Raw genomic sequence first — 10,672 nt, 5'->3', positions numbered from 1 at the left:
GAGGAAGGGAGACAGCACGTTGGCTTCCACTTAGCCTGGCAGAGCAGTTCCTCCTGCTACCCAAAGGAAGACTGCTGCTGGTACTTACGTAGATCATCCAGGCTGCATAACGCTCTTTGAGGTTGTACAGCACAGCGGGTTCGTGGAGGTGGGTCATCATGGCCATGTCCTCAACTTTATCATACTTGGGAGGGTTCATGGGGAAGACCTGATCATCCTTCACAGTCAGGGTCTGCCAAGGAAATGAGAGATCCATGTATGTCAGCTAAAAGCTCAGAGTGGCAATCAAATGCTGATCTGAAGCTTGAATTTTGCTCACCTCTCCACCTTCAGTCTTGACAGTGACCTTCCCTGATTCTTTGCTCTGGATTGTCCCTTTCACAAAGGATTCTTTAGGATGGGCCGCAAAGACCGATGTCTTGGCATCGAAAGGTTTGTTCTGGGCCGCAATTCTTTCCTTCTCTGACTTTCGGAGATAGGGAGCCGCCTCCCCAAAAACAGCCATCTCAGAGTCTGCAGAGGCCATGTCTGTACGTCACGTCAGCAGAGGACTCTAATGGGGAGGAACAATATGGCACTGATTATTTACAGCTATTTTGTAAGACTGGGGAAAAATTTACATCCTGTGCCTTGGTTTCTCTTCATACTCTGAGTATTTGGAACATCTATCATGACATAACTAGATACTTAATTTTTAGGTCAACTTAGAAAATAAGAGGTTTTCATTGATGTAGTCTAGGTCTTCAAACATTTAGGAGAGCAACTTTTAATGACCTTTCAGAACTGTGGGTTTGGTGCTTTAAGAATACTGTGTCTGTAAGATAAGAGTGAATTTCATGAGCAAGTTTCACTAAGACATCACTATTAGGAATGGAAATACAGTTAGGACATTTTGTTAAAAGGGTGAACAGTGAAGTAACATTTCTGAAAAACTAGTTTAGGTGACCTACAGTCTTGGAAAACATTGAACCTGTGGGACATTTACCTATTAAATATAATGGTAACAGAAATGCAGTGGGAAATTAATGAATTTTGCTAATGAAGTTGTCAACTGAAAGAAAAGAGCAGACTCTGTCCCCTTTTCATATTCTGCCATAATTTAATCTGTTGCATGCATTTGTCATTCTTCAGTACAATATCTAAATAATTTCAACCCCAAAGTTCTGACTTGGGTGAAATAAAATTCAAGCGCTGAAATCGAAATTGCCAAGCCTGTATTAAGATCTCAAATAAATACTTACTGAAAAAAATCTAGGAGCAGGTGAGTTCTCAAAACTTTAAGAAACTAAGAGTATTTCTTCAAATGCTTTATTAAACAAGTAGGTAGCTAAATTTAGCCAACTGCACTTGAAAATTCTCTAGCTACATTAGTAAAATTTATTCCCTCTTTATTCATTAGGTAATAAATATCTTCTTGTCTGGAGTAAGAAAATGGGTATTTAAGAGAGCTCTGGCATTTTACAAAGGTGGTTAGAAGGGCTGTATGCTCAGATGATTTATTAATTCATACATTCTCAGGTAGAATGCAGAATTTTGCACTTTTTCCTGCTGTGTTCATCTTGGTCCAGTTCTACTGCTGTGACAGCAAAGATGGGAAGCCAGCACGCCTTGATCCCTGTTAGGTCAGTTAAGCAGAAGTGAAGAATGTCCCCATGGGGATTTTCTGGTCTGCCATCAGTGGTCAGAGACTTCAAGTACAACCACTTGAAAACCTTGGGCACCCCACCACCTTCTACTGTGACCACACTGGGTTTGAAAATATAGGGTGAAACAGTGACCATTCACTCAGCCGTACAGAAATCCCACCCAATAGGATCTTCTCTGCCCTCTAAGAATTAATAAATCAGGTTCTTACCTCTCGTGACACCAGATGGGTGGTTTGCAGGCTGGCAGCTGGTCAGTACTGTAAAACAGAAACGGTAACTCCCTACTTGCTGCTGCACAGAAATCCAGAGTGAAAATGTGCAGGTGCCTTCAAAGCAGATTTAAAACCTGAGCTGAGGAATTGAGTCCCCTCCTGGAAGTGAGCACTGGAGGCAGCAGGAATGTTGAGGCACATAAGGGCACCATCCCCTTCCTGCAAGCCTGCGGACCCCATACACTTACCTTGAAGCTTTCCCTGGAGACAGGACAGACTTGTCGCAGGGACATTTTATACGATCTAGTCTGCAGATGCTACAGATGCCTACTCTTTCTTCGGTCAAAAAATTTTTGGCAAACCTTCTTTGGTAAAGCATTGTCTGGCAAACTGAACTAAGGGCATAATTGTCATTTGACATGACTAGATATAATTAGAAAATTTTGATGTCTTACTGACTATATGAATACATCTCCTATAAACAATCTGACAAGGGTGTTAAGGAGGGAATCTGGACTAGTCAAGGCACTTAGAGAACTTGGATGCAGGACTTATGGACTCTATTGCTGGCTTTCCCACCAACTCACTGTATGACCCAGGGTGGATTGCTTGGTATGTCTGCGCTGCAGATATCCCAGCTGTACAATAGATAAAACAGGATGTTAAAAGACAAATTAGCGTTATTAAAAGCTTTTGGCAGTTGTGATGGTAAAATCCTGAAAGCAGAAGTGCAGATATATAACAGTTCACGAGGGTTACAGGCACAGCAGGATGGTCAGCCAAACACCACAGCAGTGAGAGGCTGGGTTCTACCTGGGCTTTTAAGCTGGTGCCTCTGACAGAGATGTGAGGCAGCTTCAGGGATATCAGGAAGAGTGCACACATGTGTGCGCGCACACAGAGAGGCACGTGCATGTGTGCCTCTCTGTACACACTTCAGATTGCAAATAAGTGGGAGATTCTCCAAGAAATATTGTTGTGACCCTGTGCACCACCTTGTACTATGGGAGGGATAATGCCTGCTGAGACTTCTGATCTGCAGGTCAGTGCCAGTGAGCAAGAGATGCTCCCTTCTTTTGCTGGCACCTTCTCAGCTTATCCAGGTGTTCCCATGCCTATAACCCTAGGAAAGATAACTCTGACATAGGCATGGCCCCCACAGACTTTTTTCCTACCTACAACTGATAAAAAAAATCCTCTAGTCAGCCATGTCTATACAAATAATTAGACATATGGACAAACACATCACCTCAGGATGCAGTCCCAGATTCTCTGCACCTGATACATCATCAGCCCAGCACTTCCATTTCATCACAAATATCTTGCGCACTTAAACATTTGCACAGTTCAAAAAAACACAGTGATACCTTTACCAGAGCAGGTAGGTGGCATGCATGCCTGTACAACGCTGAGAGAGTGGGCGGAAGGGGGATTTGCTGATTGTCCTGGAAAGAGACTGATCTAGTTTTAGGAAGAGGGCACTGTCATGTGAGCTGCTTTAAATCCTGTGAGATTTAAACACATTCTTCCCCTGGTCATTGGCATTTTGGTTATTAAAAGAGCTCAGTGGATAACACATGGGCAAAGTTAGAAAAACAGTGCATGGATCTGATGTAATATCCAGCATCAGGCAATGTCCTGTGCTTGTAAAGCCCATTCCAAGGAGGGCTGCAGCACTGCAGTGCTCACTTTGTTGGAGCCCAAATCCAGAGCTCACTGCGGAGCTCCATGCTCAGGGCATGGGGAGGCTGATGGAAACACCCTGTACCCTGCCCAGGAGGAGCCCAGAGCCAGCCAGTGGGAAATGGTGAGCACAGGGGTGCATCTGAAGTCCTGTCTCTCTGGGGAGCAGGCACCACGGGGTCCTGGCAGGGGCACCTCCCTCCAGCGGGACCCAGAGCGCAACTGTACTCCCCAGCATGGGGCCAGCAGGCGTTACTCTGAGGGGCTCTTGCAGCTGAGTCCCTGGGGTGCTGGGGTGCCACGTGGTGTCCAGCAGCCCAGTGGCTATCAGTCCTGACTGAGGAGGGGACAGAAAGGTCTTGGCAGCTCAGAACCTGGGGTTAAGAAGACCATGCAAGGAGAGCAAGGGATGGCTGAGGCCTCGCCCAGGATGAGAGAGCTGGGGGTTTTCTTCCCTCAGGTTGGGGAGGAACCTCTGGTCTCCCATTCCTAGGGAAGCTGTAACAGCTGCACTGTAAAGGCGGCATCCTCTGGCAGCAGCAGGTTAAGTATTAAATAGCTGCTGTTGCTTTTCTGTGGGGTCCTGCTCTCAGTGGTACGTAGCAAGCCTGTCTTATGCAGTGCTGTTAGGCTGGGACAAAATGCCCTCAGGATGTGCCAGGGGCTATATGGAGAGTATAGCTGAGTGTGCTAGGCTGGATCACCTGACTTCGGGGACTGAAAATCTTTGACTTCCCAGTGGTCAATGAGAAAGCCAATCTTCTCAGTAGAGCTCTTCTGGGTTTTTGCTGTTGTGTTGTCTAGGACGTGGGCCCAGCTCTGTAACAGGCAGGAGTGAGGCACTTGGCCAGGCAGCTCTGGGCATGCAGGCAGCCCAGGGAAGGTCTAGTTTGAAAGGGAAGTGTCCAGTGAGTTGTGGTGTCTCCAGGTGTGGACAGTCACTCAGCAGCGCTTTGGGGATTTAACTTAGTGTCAGTAGGTCCCCATAAGCCAATGTTAGAAACCTAAAGGTGTTTTTGGAAGGTAGTCCAAATCTCAGAAAAAGGTTGTGAAGCAGGGCATAGCAATGAAGGAGAGGCTTTTATCCAGACGGCTTTTGAATATCTTCAAAGATGGAGACTTCACAACGGCTCTGGGAAACCTGTGCCAGTGCTCAGTCACCCTCACAGTGAAAAAGTGTTTCCTAAATTTCAGAGGGAATCTCGTGTGTTTCAGTTTGTGCCCATTGCCTCTGGTCCTGTCACTGGGCACCACTGAAAAGAGCCTGGCTTCGTCCTCTATGCACCCTCCCCTCAGGTATTTATATACATTGACGAGATCCCCCTGAGCCTTCTCTTTTCCAGGCCGAACATTCCCGGCTCTCTCAGCCTTTCCTCATGGGAGAGATGCTCCAGTCCCTCAGTCATCTTAGTGGCCCTTTGCTGGACTCTCTCCAGTAGCTCTATATCTCCGTTATACTGGGGAGCCCAGAACTGGACACAGCACTCCAGGTGTGGCCTCACCAGTGCAAAGTCAAGGGGAAGGATCACCTCCCTCGACCTGCTGGCAACACTCCTTCTAATGCAGCCCAGAACACTGTTCACCTTCTTTGCGGCAAGGGCACATTGCTGGCTCATGGTCAACTTGGTGTCCACCAGGACCCCCAGGTCCTTTTTTTGCAAAGCTGCTTTCCAACTGGTCAGCACCCAGCATATACTGGTGCCTGGGGTTGTTCCTCCCCAGGTGCAGGGCTTTGCACTTCCTTTGCACTATTGGACCCAGTATTGACCTCTGGGTTTTGCCTAACCAGTACCCAGTTGCATGCTATCCTTAACATAGAAAACACTTTATGTTAAATGGGCCCTAGCAATTGCAGAATCACAAAGACTTCAAGTATTACTGCCATGTTTACCAGTATTGCTAATTGAGTTAACTAAATCATGTGTGGACTTCCAGCTAAAGACCCTTTGTGACATTGAAGCAAAGCAACTAAAGTGCACAGGCACCTCTACATTCCCCCAGTAAACGCCATGCTTTGCATACAAACAGGGTGAGATGCCTGTAGGTTCAATATAATGTCCACGGAGGCAAGAATGCATATGCTGGCTTAGAGACCAAACCATTTGCCATCTACTTCAGGGGCTTGGCCTTCACTATCTCAAATATTGGACTATCCAGTTCACTGAAGCTAGTCTCTGCTTGATCCTTGGTGGAGAATCTGGATGGTAGGACTACCAGCCAGTAGGATCCGATTCTAATAGTGGTTCTGGCCCACTCTGACTGAAGCTGTTTTCAATATGGGGCCGTAACAGCCATGTGGAAATAGGCATCCTGAAGGTTGAGGGGTAGGAGCTTATGACTCCATTCAGCAGAAGAACTAGCATCATTATCTTGAAGGTGTGAATCTGGCAGCTTTCCTATCACCAGAAAGAATCACCACATTCCTTGACACAAAGACATGACAGCTGTAGAGCTATTCCACTGAAATGGGAAAGAGCAGAATCCCTGTCCCCAGAGTCAACAGGGAAGAAACTTTCTGCCAATCTATTCTCCTTGGTCTGAGACTGCAGACCTTGGGCTCTGACAGTCCAGGCATGCTATGTTTGTGGTCACCTCCTTAGGAGGGAAAGCAACCTTGTGTACAGAGGAATGATACAGGATTTACACAAGAGAACTCAGAAAACTGCAGACAGTCACATCCTACAAGGAAGACTGGGAAAGCTGCCTGATTGCCAAGGGTGTAGAGGGGCTGCAGGACATACTGTCCCACCTAACCCTGCATCGTGTTGGAGGAGGTCCTACTTTGGCTGAAGGTTTCTATGGGCATATGCAAATCCACAGTGTGAATATATATGCTGGCTTAAGTTCAGAGAAGAAGAAACTATTGTTACTGTGGATCCCTAATTTGAATTTCTGTGCCCATTAGGAGTATTGACCTACGTCTACATTAATAGCTCTGTATTAGTACCTCAGTACCAGTATAACCCCCAAAGTTAGCGTAATGTGACTATGGGTATGTGGGCTTTGCTTGGTATCTTGGAGTGAAATCCCTGAAAGGTGCTTGGCATTAATCATTCAAGAGTCTGAAGGATTACTGAAATCTAGCAAAATTCTCCAGAATGTTGTATATAGAGATGTGGCCCTCATGCTAAGAATAAATTGCATGCCGAGTTCAGCTGAAACTTACATACTTTACATTAAATAATACTACCTCCACCATGAAGCAGCGTTTATAGATGACACCAAGCGTGTCTGCTTACTTTTCTGTCAGCTGTACTGTAATACAAAAATAATCCTGGTGGCTTAAACCAGCAGGGGTGAAGGGGCCTGACTGAATTCAGCATTAAACAGTCCAGTGCCATTCAAACTGAATATCAAGGCTATTCTAGCAACTCCTCTGGAAGAACCAGCATTAGAAAAACTCTTTCAGACAGTCAGAACAAGAAGATAAAATGTTAAAACATTGACTACTTTCACTTGAAAACTCTAAATTCGGATCCATTTCCTTTTTTCCCCTTTTGCATTAACTAAATAAAATATGGAAAACAAGAACTTCTCATTCAGTGTTTTCAGTAGATGTTTTTAAATATCTTTGTGAAGGAAATTATGAGCTAAAGCAATGGCAGCTGTAACAGCATGTGTTGTGAACACAGGTAGTATATGAACTCTCAGTGAATGTCTACAGGGGAAAAACACCTGACAAATGGACTAAGTTTGTGGAGGCTGGAAGAGGAGGCAGAAGAAAGTGCAAAAAAGGTTGGGAGAATAACCCAGCGTTCAGTGTTTTAGCATATAACATAAAGCTCACGAAAAGTGAAGTGTTTGGTCAGCTGGCATAAGCATGACTGAAAAGGAGTCTAAGCTACTGAGCATCTGCTTTGGATTTGTTTCAATTTATAAAGCTCATCTATCCCACCCAGGTATCACTTATATGACACTGGCATAGTGGCTTCTTACAAAGGTTCTTACAAAGCAGCAGTCTCTAATTTGAAGTACATGACCCAGATTTCATTGTAGTTTAACTCTGTAGATCCCAGTAAGTTACATCAGGGAAAACTCTGCCCTGTTTCTTGTATCCAGACGCAGCCAAGGAGAAATCTGTCCAGTGCAAGTGCCTCAATGCAAAAAGAAGAATGCAACGTTTCCTGCCAGCCATTAATTTTCTGTCAATACTATTTCCATCTCTGCAGGGCTGGACTCCACTGGGACCAGAAACAAACCACAGCACAGTTAAAAGAGAAGAGGCAGACTGAAAGCTATCTCTGGATACAGACTGTCCTGCACAGCAATGCAGTGTCAGCAAGGCGCACATTCCCCATGGAGGAGAAAGGATTCAGTCATGCTGAAAATAGATCCTTCTTGAGACAGAGGTCAGGCAGCTGCCTCCCTTTCTGCCAGCCCTTAAGATGTGTATTTTCTTCTCCTGATCCCTGTGGTTAGCTGAGGGACAAGGAGTGAGAAGGCATTTTTTAGCTAGGCAACACAGCCAGACTGGAGAGGGGAAGAGGAAGTGCCTACAGACTGCTGTGTGTTGGCTAGTGGGAACCTCCCGCCCATGCGTGTTCAGGGTCGTCAAGCTCATGAACTGGAAACATGAGAATGTACCTATATGGCAGGAGGTTTTGCAGTAGGAAAAGGAGTCTTTTACTGTAGTCTGGTGATCCCCAATCTTTCACCCTGGGAACTACTCTCAGTCCCTCTGCTCCTCTAACTAGAACAGACTGCCCTCCAGGAGGAAGGACTTTGGGGTTATGGTGGATATGAATATGACGGCTCTCACTGCAAACAGGACGAACCAAGTACCATGTGGTGTTAGAAATGTGGTCAGCTGATTGTAGGAAGCTATTATCCCTTTTGCTTGACACTGGGGAGGCCTCATCTGAAATGGTTTGTCCAGTTCTAGGCTCCCCAGTTCAAAAGGGATGTGAACTAATGGGAGAGGGCCCAGCAGAAGGCTAGCAAGATGGGCAAGGGTCTAGAAAACTTGTGCTATGAAGAGAGTTTGAGGGCATGTTTAGTCTGAGGAAAAAAGGGCCAATGTACGTGAGGGGCAGTTACAAAGACAATGTGCCAAGCTTTTTTCATGAGTAGCAGACAATGTAACAAGGGGCATTGACCACAAATTGTTGCTTGAAAGTCTCCAGTTAAACATTAGGAAAATTCTTGACTATCGGGTAATGCAGAAATGGCACAGGTAACCCAGAGAGGTTGTGGAGCCTCTGTCCAAAAAGCTTGGCTAATCAAAGCCATGACTGATCTGACCAACATCGGCAATAGATCTGCTTGAAGTTGGAAACTGAACTAAAGACCTCCAGATGTTCCTTTGCAACAGCATTTCTGCGGCTTTAATGTAGAGGTTCCCTCTATCCATCCAAAGTAGACAATTGCTCAAAGCTAAGCAGAGAAGGTGTCTGCAGCTTCATGTCTTGTGTTAAGAAACAGAAACTTTCCTGGAGTCCTGAAAAACAGCTTTTCTCAAGTGGACCACTGGGCATGAATCTTTGATCTCACTGCATTGTTGGAGACAGTTAATTCCATGCAATTTGTCAAAGCATATCCCTCCAGAACACCAATTCCAGAATATCGCTTCTCAAGTATGTCATCTGGAAACGTCCTCAGCAGCAGTAGGCTTCGATAGTTTTCAGTTCTTGAAGAACAGCGTGACATGCAGGCAGAGTTAGAGAACTGTGGAGCTCACCAAGGCAGCAAGTGCATCACATCGCATCAGAAATAAGTTCCACCAGGCGAGGAGCAGCAGGGCAGGCAGAGTACAGGAAGGTCCTCTTGTCATCACAGGCTGGACACGTTCACGGTGGTAATTGTATGCTGGTAAGCATTTCCCCAGCCCCATTACAGGAATTTAGGGATCTGGTACAAACCTTTTTCATTCTGAGTCACTAGGTACCATTTGTCAGAAAATATGTGTAAGATATAGTGAACAGCAGCTAACATCACCACTGTGTGTTATTTCTGACCATAACATAACATTGAAGGAAATGAGGTTACACCATGTCCCTGCCAATGGATTAAATGATCTTTAAAGGTCCCTTCCAACCCAAACCATTCTGTGATTCTGTGAATGGTTGTACTGGGTGAGATCAAAGGAACATGTAGACCCTCACACCTGAGACATTTCTCATCATTCCAATCTCCCCAGATACCCACCCCGCACAACATCCCACCCATGTGGTGAAGCCTTCTTAAAGCACAAACCACATCAAGTTGGTGAAAAATGTCATGTGACTGGAGCAAAACCAAATAAGACACACATGGGAAACCATACTGAAAACAGCAATGTATTTTCTGTGTCACTGCCAATAATGAGAGACAGAAGCACAAGCACGTTCCTACTATCTCTATATGAAGCCTAAGAAGCCTTTGGCCTTCTCAGGTCTCAGTGACCTACTTGTCCCCCTGCATGGAGCCTGTAATGCTCATGGGATACAGCAGACATCCCCTTTAACAGGATTCCCTTGCACACTCTGCTAGTGAGCCCTGGGAGGCTGGAGAGAGCTAGAGCTGCTCCAGCTTCTGCTCCGGTAGGAAACCTCCTCCTGTGGGTCAATGGCCTGAAGAGCAGGCTCAGGGGCCTACTCAGATAGCAGCATCTCCTGTGCCTGGTCACTTCAGCTGCTCCTCCTCAGGTGATCAGGGTCCCTGATACCCTGACCAGGACCTGGAAGGTGCCCAGGGCCATGGTAGGGACCAGGAACGTCTGTATGAATGTGTTGCTCCTCTGAGCACACATCAGAGCTAAGGTGAAATGAAGTCAGTCCTGCATGTGGTAGGTAATTACTGGTGATTACTCTGCCCTGCTTCAACCTAATCAGCTTGCTGGGTGACTGGTTTCCAGACCCTCATAAAACACTGTAAATATTCCATAACATAGAATTTATATACATCTGTTCAGTGTTTATATACACATCAATGTTTGATGTGTTACCAACTGTCTCTAAACACTATGTCACACAGGTGACAGACTTGGTGACAAGCAGCTTTGCTTGGACGTGCTTCTGAAGTTAGGTTCCTCTCATTTATAATGACCAAATATGACCTGGTGCTGAGAAAGTCAAAGATTTCTGTCCATCTGCTGCATCTGTTACTTATTTTCAGAGGAATTAGCATATATTCCCTCAAAATCTCCAGAGGAAG

At 45.7% G+C, this 10,672-nt stretch overlaps 1 pseudogene across 1 annotated transcript in view; it reads right to left on the bottom strand.

Moving 5' to 3' along the window:
- LOC103899680 overlaps positions 1-526 on the bottom strand; it is a 20,326-nt pseudogene extending 19,800 nt beyond the window's left edge. The window contains exons 1-2 of the transcript XR_002086197.1: positions 320-526; positions 89-232 (exon numbers count right to left, since the gene is read on the bottom strand). The product of XR_002086197.1 is annotated as a myosin heavy chain, skeletal muscle, adult-like (transcript). The remainder of the gene's footprint in view (positions 1-88; positions 233-319) is intronic.
- Between the last annotated feature and the right edge of the window lie 10,146 nt (positions 527-10,672).

Source organism: Aptenodytes forsteri, unplaced genomic scaffold, assembly GCF_000699145.1.
Source record: "Aptenodytes forsteri isolate BGI_AS27 unplaced genomic scaffold, ASM69914v1 Scaffold707, whole genome shotgun sequence".
NCBI classification, from domain to species: domain Eukaryota; kingdom Metazoa; phylum Chordata; class Aves; order Sphenisciformes; family Spheniscidae; genus Aptenodytes; species Aptenodytes forsteri.
This window is presented reverse-complemented; position numbering and strand designations above follow the sequence as displayed.